This window comes from Toxorhynchites rutilus, chromosome 3 (assembly GCF_029784135.1).
Source record: "Toxorhynchites rutilus septentrionalis strain SRP chromosome 3, ASM2978413v1, whole genome shotgun sequence".
Lineage (NCBI taxonomy): Eukaryota > Metazoa > Arthropoda > Insecta > Diptera > Culicidae > Toxorhynchites > Toxorhynchites rutilus.
In genome coordinates this window covers 148376730-148386502 of record NC_073746.1, presented here as the reverse complement: position 1 = coordinate 148386502, position 9773 = coordinate 148376730, and positions in this window count along the sequence as shown.

Genomic DNA, 9773 nt, shown 5'->3' with positions numbered 1-9773 from the left:
CACCTTAACGGTTACGCTTAAGGTTACATTTCCTCTTGAAATAAGCCATATTTGAAATATAAAAAAAAAACCAAACTGTATACAATCGAGTCCAAAATTGTATATAATCGAATCACATTAATATAAAGGGTGTGTCACATCTAATAGCATCACGGAAAAAACGCTGTAGAAATTCGCCCAGTAGACCGATCCTTTTGAAAATTTTAGACAGTAAAATAAAAACTATTAAACAACTTTAGGCATTTTCTTTTTGTTCATACTTCGAGCCCATGCCCGTATGCTCGCACCTTCCTCTTTTCCCCGTCCATAAGGTTCTGTACAACGTCAGGTTGTAGTTTTTTTTTGAACAGAAATCCATTTTCTCTTGAAGTCCGCCTCCGATTTGACAACTTTTGGGTTCTTCCGGAGGGCCTGCTTCATAATCGCCCAATATTTCTCTATTGGGCGAAGCTCCGGCGCGTTGGGCGGGTTCATTTCCTTTGGCACGAAGGTGACCCCGTTCGCTTCGTACCACTCCAACACGTCCTTTTAATAGTGGCACGAAGCGAGATCCGGCCAGAAGATGGTCGGGCCCTCGTGCTGCTTCAATAGTGGTAGTAAGCGCTTCTGTAGGCACTCCTTAAGGTAAACCTGTCCGTTTACCGTGCCGGTCATCACGAAGGGGGCGCTCCGCTTTCCGCAAGAGCAGATAGCTTGCCACACCATGTACTTTTTGGCAAACTTGGATAGTTTCTGCTTGCGAATCTCCTCCGGATCGCTGAATTTGTCCTCTGCGGAGAAGAACAACAGGCCCGGCAGCTGACGGAAGTCCGCTTTGACGTAGGTTTCGTCGTCCATTACCAGGCAATGCGGCTTCGTCAGCATTTCGGTGTACAGCTTCCGGGCTCGCGTCTTCCCCACCATGTTTTGCATTTCGTCGCGGTTAGGAGCCTTCTGAACCTTGTATGTACGCAGGCCCTCCCGCTGCTTGGTCCGCTGGACGAATGAACTTGACAAATTCAGCTTATTGGCGACATCCCGGACCGAACTTCTCGGATCACGTCTAAACTGCTTAACTACGCGCTTGTGATCTTTTTCACTGACGGAGCATCCATTTTTGTCGTTCTTCACCTTCCGGTCGATGGTTAGGTTCTCGAAGTATCGTTTTAGTACTCTGCTGACCGTGGATTGGACGATTCCCAGCATCTTACCGATGTCCCGATGTGACAACTCCGGATTCTCGAAATGAGTGCACAGGATTAATTCACGACGCTCTTTTTCGTTCGACGACATTTTTCCAAATTTACGAAAAATTGACAGTGAAGCATGGTCAACGTGATCTATACACTCTTATCTGATTATAGGCGAAAGCTGAAGATATAATTCCTAAAAATTAAATTTCTACAGCGTTTTTTCCGTGATGCAATTTGATGTGACACACCCTTTAATCGAGTCCGACCTGTACAGTGAAAATAAATTCGAAACTGTATATAATCGAGTTCGCCCTGCTTATAGATTTTTTTTGGATAAAATTAGAAGTAACTCCTTAAAAACCACAAACTTTGAAGTTTTTCACTTCCAAATGTACTTGAATCCGCTAATTTGGAAGTTTCACAACTATATCCTGTATAAAATTTTCTTATCTTTCAAATGGAAGCAACAGCATTGTACTACGTATCGTAATTTTTGAATTCGAGCTAGTTTAAGGCAACACGACCCGAATCAGAGAAAAAGTTCAATAACTCTGTCATTGTTGGAATTCGAACATATGCGTAGAATAACGAATTGAACATTAATAGCATTTTTTCAAAGAAAAACATGAACTAGTTCGATAAACTTTTTCCATGTAAATGTGCCCATCGTCCGATGTATGGAAAATATGTTGAAAATTTTAAGGGCTATTCATATCAATTTTTTTCAGAATTTTAGAAGCATATGTTTTCGAGAAAAATTAATTTTAGTTTTCAAAATATTTTTTTTAATGTAAGTTTTTTCCAAAAAAATCGTTGATAATTTTTAATTAAAACCAAAATAATTCTTTACATTCCATCCTTCGACTAAAATTTTGTAGGTCTGATAGATTTTTTTGTAGGTTTTATTTTAAATTTTGAGTTTTGGAAAACTTTTTTTTCGAAAAATCTAAATTTAAAAACTATAAGATCTACAAAAGGTTGGTCAGAGAATAAAATGTAGGAGTTACTTAGGTTTTCATTAAAAAAATATCAAACAAATTTTTGGAAAAAAATTTAATTGAAGATAAAATATTTTAAAAACTAAAATTATTTTTTTCGAAAACATGTGTTTCTAAAAATCTGAAAAAATAGATATAAATAGCCCTTAAAATTTACAACAAGTCACCCATACATCTGAAGACGGGCACATTTACATGGAAAAAGTTTTTCGAACATCACCTTTTTAATTTTTTTCTTTGAAAAAATATCATTCATGTTTAATTCGTAACATTTTTATGTATAAATTATCGCAATTTACATGCTCTGCTAACTTTTCTCTATTTAGAAACATATCAAACGTGAGAATTTACACACAAAAATGTTACGAGCAAAACAATATTTTTTTCATGAGTCTTTTTTTTTGGCTTTTTCCAAAAAGTAGTCTAATTATTTTTCGAATATTTCAAGTATGCAAAGTTGCTTAAATGACCCATGTCTTTACACCCACAACGTTTCACTGCTATCTGAGATGGTGCTGCCAACGGCCAATCGAATTGGCATGAAATTCGTCCTACAAGCCATAGAATGGCAAATTTTATTAAACAGCGAACGAGATGAAAACTTATCCCTACATATTCTTCACGAAATTTTGAATAACATATCAGATTTTGTGCCACAGAAAAGAAGACAAAGGAATTCAACCAGCAAATATCCTATTTGGTATAACGTTCAAATAAACAATTTGAAAAATAGAGAACAAAAAGCACAAAAAAATACAAGATAGACAAAAGTAATCAAAATATTTCCCAAGAACTAATTTTTGTCATTAACAGTGCACGTGAAGAGTATAATAGAAAGTTTGAAACTGAAGTCAAATCATGTCCTAAGAAATTCTTTAATTACGTAAAGTCTAAGCTCAAAAGCAATAACTTCCCATCGCAGCAGCATCTCGATGAAGATGTGGGGAATTCTTCGAACGAAATTTATAATCTCTTTGCAAATTTCTTTCAGGCAGTATATACCAAATTTTCCGAAGATAATCGCGATTGGGACTACTTTTCATTTTTACCGGAATATCCAAATGACATATCGGTGAACTATCTTTCACAACAAGAAATATGCCATGCATTGAAGAAATTAGACGGAACGAAAGGACCAGGACTTGACGGAACAGCACCTGTGCTCTTGAAGAACCTGGCTGAGGAACTCACCCTTCCTTTACATTGCATTTTCAATATCTAACTACAAACTGGAATATTCCCAGAGAAATGGAAACAATCTTTTTTGGTACCTATCTTTAAATCAGGCGCTGAATCTGCCGTTCAATTGTTCAAATTGTTCATTTTCAAAAATTTCTCTCAAATCCAGTGAAACTCACTTCGGGAGACCCACAAGGCTTTCGTCTTGGTCCTCTTCTTTTCATTCTGTACGTTAATGAAATCTCCTTCGTTCTTAAACGAATCAATGTGCTTATATATGCCGACGACATGAAGCTTTTCGCATAATAAAGAACTCTGAAACGTACCTTATATTACTTTATTGTGTTGCTGTTTGAGTAAGGTTGATGAATAAAATCAATAAGAAGACGAAGCCAACTTTTCTCATGATGTTTCCCCTTATTCTGTTGATTAAAGTTTGATTCATTTAGAATCCGGAATCACAAAACAGTTGTATTTCAGGATTGGTTCAAGTTACAATACAAATTTTAGTACCAAAATACAGATAATTTATTGCTCTTTCAGAAAAAAAATACTAAAAAAATATTTTTTTTGACATTGATAATGTGTACGTTATATCGAGGTAAAATGTACGTTATATCGAGTGACGTTATAACGAGGGTACGTTGTATCGAAGTTTCCCTGTACATGTATTTCATACTTGGTGTAATAAAAATCAACTAAAACTGAATGTAAAAAAATGCCACTTTATAACATTTAGTAGAAAAAATCATGTACCAAATATTGTAATACGTCTTAAAAATCTAAATGTAGAAAAATATGAAATAGTTTATAGTAACTTTAACAGAAAACTACAACTCTGTAATCAATAAGGCAAATAGTGTGTTAAGTTTTGTCAAACGCTTCTCACATAACTTCCAGGACATATATCACACATGTAAGGCCCATTCTGGAATACTGTAACATCGTTTGGAACCAGTATATGGTCGTACATGAAGAACGCATTGAATCAGCCCAGAAACAGTTTCTCTAATTCGCATTCCGTAAGTTGAACTGGACCTCATTCCCACTTCCTTAATATGAAGCACGCTGCAAGCTCATAAACATCCAAGCACTGAAAGAACGCCGTAAATTTGCAAAGCTGTCTTTTGTGTATAACCTAATTCACAAAATTCACCTAATAACGAGTACAATCAGCTGAATTACTAGAAAAACTAAACTTCTATGTACCTGGGCATCAACTAAGAACATGCAATTTGTTTCTAATCAAACATCTAGAAAAAAAATTTGCAAACAACGCCCCTATTAATCACATAATGCGTATAAACATTCAGCACCGCAAAATAATTGATGCAACAATGAATCAAAAACAGCTTAAAAGGACCATGTACCGTAGGAATAATATTTAACCTAAGAAAACATTGTAACATTAACATATAAGTAGGTAGTCTACATTTGTTTGACGAAAATGAATAAATAAATAAATTTTATTCTACCTGGTTCTGTAGTTACGTTATATCGATATTAGGATTTTCTGTATGTTTCGTTCTACACAATCATGATTATAAAGCTAAGTTATAGATCTCTATCTGATAGAGGTACGCTGAAGTATGATAAGTGAATAAAACTTAGAATTGGAAAAATACTTTATAGAATTGAATAAAATGACCTTGGATTCGAGCAGAAAGTAACTCTAACATAAAAGCTACAATAATGTTTGTTATAACAACAGAAATCGAAGTCTATCCACACAGACAGTCAACAAAAAATGTGAAAATAGATCTTCTATAAAAAGTAGCATGTTTTTAGTTCTACCGTCTTTATTTAAGAAACAAAAATGCACATAAAAATATGAGATTGCGCTGCATACAAAGATCCAGAGAGGGAGGACGAAACGAGTTATCATATTCGAACTTCTCAATGAAGTCACCATTAACGCTAATACAAATGTTCAAACGTGAAACAAGTGTTTTTATCCCGTAGCTGAAGAATTTTTCTTGAATTCTTGGCTTATGAAAGCTGCCATCTGAGGTGTAATGATTAATCTCGAGGTCTCTCTGAAGAAGACAAATAAATAAAAATCGTAGAGAGCAATATAGAATAAGGTGTTTAATTCTTGCTCAAGAGTTTGTTCGACAACGGCCTTGCAGTACGTTTCATCGCTTGTGACGATGCAATCGTATTTCGTCAGCGAATTCTCGTTGCGATTCCGTGAGCGTTTCATTGCCTTCGATTTTTTCATCGTGCAACGGTCTAATTTTAGGGTGACGATGCATAGTTTTTGAACAATATTGAACAATTACTGTTATTGAAATTTCAATACAAAGCACATATTCGAGACATCAAATCATTAAATAGGAAAATTTCGGCAGACTGTAAACTCACCTATATAACTAATTGCTGCCCAAACAATGTTTTTATCATCGTCGCAAGTGTACCTTATTTTGTATTATCGGTCACTGATCTTTTTCGTGCATTCGTGCAATATAAATCCATAATTCATTGTCCACACCTTCCGCCAACCTCGCACCCATCGTTTACAAACAAACAAAACCAGAAAAGGAGGTTGCATCAGCGCCTCGAGAGTTCAGTTAACTTTTGCTCAATTCGAATTCGCACTCTTGCTCCCCCACACTTGTTGCTACTCAATTTACCCGTCACTGGTTCGGTGCCTTATATGAGGTAAAATTAAAATCAACTAAAAACAACACAACAAAATCTTATCTTTCCCCCCAATGCACTTGCACTTGCACTTGCGAAAGGTTGTGTGCTGGATTGAGGTGTTTACGCTGTCTGTTTGCAACCGATTTCGGGTTCACCTCGTTACAGCGTCCAAAACAAAGAGGCCGCGAGGATGATTGCTTTCTCACACAAAATAAATGATTTCAAAAAAAAAAAAAACCGAACAAACAGTTGATGCAATAAAGGAGAAAAATGCGCAGAACAATGAATAACAGATGTTATCCAACAGCCCTGGGCTTCTTATTTCGGGATGGGTTCTTTGTTCGCAACGACCTGATTAAGCGCGCGTTTCTGCGTCATAATTGCAATGTTTATTTAGGGCAATTTTGTAATGATAAAAAGTCAGACTAGGCGCGCAACTGCACTGCTGTTCAGCGCGTCCTGATCTGCCTCTAGAAGGTGGAAAATTCCATTGTCTCCTTTTTCTAGTAAAGTCCTAAATAATTTCCAATAAGTTTTGTTGTGTTTTGATTTATTATGACTAAGCGCAATGTAGATGAAGCCATGATTAAGAAAACCATGTTCTATTGCATCTTTGGAATGAGCTAAAATAACAGTTTTTTTTTAAATATTTTGAACTATGTTTTCAACTTCACTTGGCAGTTCATCAAACAACAAAATTGAAATATGATTCAGATTGGGCGAAGAAAGTCCAAAACACGTTGAAACATTAGGCCACTGAATGATTCATCAACTTGCGGCGTGACAACGTGAAATGATTCAAACAGAAACGAAACCAGAACACTCTCATAAAAAACAGCCATCCGTCAGTCAGCGTCTACCGGTGGAAAAGTTAGCGTCAGCATTGATATTTTTTTTTGTATTGATTCAAGTGACTATTTAATAGCGAGACTGGCGCTCTAGAACTTTTTACACATTCTCTTCCTGCCGTTACAATGAACACCCCTCTTCTAATAGAGCAATTCCAAATGAATCAAAAAATTCCCAATTGCTGTGGAAAACTCATATTTCCTTAACCCAAACGAAATACAAACTATCATTCGAATCAAAAATACATGTTTTCAAAATCGGCATTTTTAGGATGATTTCATTTGGAATTGCACAAAAAGCTTTTTTTTTGGTAATATATTGGTTAACCGCCTATAACACAATCCACCTAAGGTACTGTTCCAGGAATCCTGAGGAAGATTGAGGATCAAGGGCCACTATCTGCCTAATTGTTTCAAACCTCAAACGCACATTGTATGGACTTGTGAAAATGCAATAAAGAATTGATTTAAAAAAATTACCAAAAGTGTTTTCATTAAGAACTGATACTTATGACTTACTCGCTAGTTGTATTCAGGTTTTTTTTTTGTACCTAGAGAAACCGTCAACCGTCAATACGCTCGAGCAAAAGAAGATTTGCGCATTCGGTTCCCGTGATGCAATCGTATCCAAGAGAATCAGTTTCTATTCTGCTTCCGCGTGGAGGGGTCATGAAAACTATCGTGCATGATTCTCACGAGGACAAAATAGAATTATGTAACTTCATCAGTTGCGTTTGAAAAACCACGCAAACCCAACGTTTCATTTCTGGACCACCAACGAATTCGAAATAGTTGATTTAATGTAATAACTATTTCATATTAATACTCATCCACTCACACACTACAAGGAAAACTTTCAGTAATCTTTGGAAATAATTATCTCTTAATTCATTGAGATTTGATTCAGATGCAATTTCAAACAAATGACTACAGAGCCGGCGATAGTCCTACTTCTACCTTGCGGTTATATGACAGATATAACCCACTTCTAGTTTTAGTTTTAGTAGTTTTTTTTAAATCGACGTAGGCCCATGGTAGTCTAGACGCATAGGAATATTGAACAAAGACTGAAACTATGTTAACTTTGAAAAACTCATAAGCGAAAAAAACGCATTTCTGATTTTATGATATGTTATGTAAAAAGGTCTGAGTTTACAAGATACAAAAAAAAGGTGACCTCTGTCCTTAAACCATGTAAACTTTAAAAAACAAATAATTACAAAAACGAAATCCAAATCTTTTTCGTGCGCTTCTTTTCGAAGAAGACTGCCTAATTGGCTTTAATTTGATATGTCGATCATCTGAATTGGTCCAGTAGTTCAAAAGTTCTGAGATTTTGAAAGAAGGACTTTTTAGAAAAAAGGGGAAAAAAATGATTTTTTAGACCACGGATGTGGATATCGGTTTGGAATGCAATGGCTGTAGGGGAGGTGCGGGTAAGACCGACAAATTTTTGTCAATGAACACTGATCAAAAGTGGAAAAGGGAAATAAAAACCGAAAATCAAACATGATTCTGCGTGTGGGTGTAATTTTTACGGCTTCGATACTAAGCATTTTGAGTGGTTTAATATCAAAATTCAATTCGCTGATGGCTATATTTCGGTTTGTGAAATAACAGAGAAGCGATATTAGGTTTGTAAGGAAAAATAAATTTATTTATAAGTGGAGAATTTAAATTATTGAAATAATTGTACTGGTGGGGTGAAACGGACCAGTGGAAGTGAGATGAACTGTGAAAAGTTTGTTTACTCTATTCCTATGTAATGCTTTGGGTCGATAACCGAAAATCAAATCGCCAAAGGTGGACTGACTAGAAGCTGATTGGAACCAACAGCAAAATAGTTGACGGTCTGTCCGTTTATACTGTTGAAAAGCACAATATCACTTCTTGGTGGATTAATTCGATTTTTTCTTCATCGAACATGTTGTTTGGTAATGTTAAAAATGAAATTTATGAATTTAATTAGTTGCTGATTTAGAGGTTCGAAAGAGTGTACTCACCCATGTCCGATCATAATAGCTTAAGTAGTCGCGATCTTAATATTATGTTACCCATATATGTCTTCCTTAACCCTTTCATTACGGCGGTGTGCTCCGCCAAAGTGCTACCTCTGTACGGATCACTGCGCCGAAAAGTATGCACATCGCGCTCGTGTGATCGAAGAGCAGTATGAATTTCATGTCGTCTAAAGACGACGCTCGTAACGAAAGGGTTAAAAGTAATTGTGTTATTATTTTGCCCGCTTCACTTCCCTGAATTCACTTGTCCGTTCTCCATTCCCTTTCCTATAAATAAGCAGAACTTAACACCCGATGAGATCAGTTCACAATAGTAGTTACACGAACTTCCTAAGAGAGCACTCATAGCCATAGGACACTTAATATATGCATCACCTGGCTATAAAGTTATTACAACCCTCTACAAACAATGTTCCGGACATCATGGCAACGAAGGAGAAAATGCTATTTTCATCTATACTGTATTTCTGTAGTTATTGATTTATTAGACTTACATTTATATCTATGTATACCTAACCTATTTAGGATTTTCTTTAAAAATGCACCGAGAAACGATGACTCCTTGTCCTCTTCTGCAAATTAAATAAATAAAAGAAAAGGATCGTAATGGCTTTAATGGTATTTTGTGCACATTTTTTGAACATCAATATAAAAAAAAGGTTTGGATTTCCTCGTGTCCATGTTAGAATGCGGTTCCGGATTCTACCCTTGTAAAGAATATAATTTAATATGAGAAACTGTTTTTTCAGGACCACAATTTTTCAATGCAATTTTACTCAGAAGAGTAAAAATTACAGATTTTTGAACAATGATAAAACTTAATTCAAATGCAATTACTACAAACAATCACAGTCTTACGTCAAGCTCCCGTCCGTGCCCCTAGGCCCAGACCCAGCTACTCTTTTTTATAAT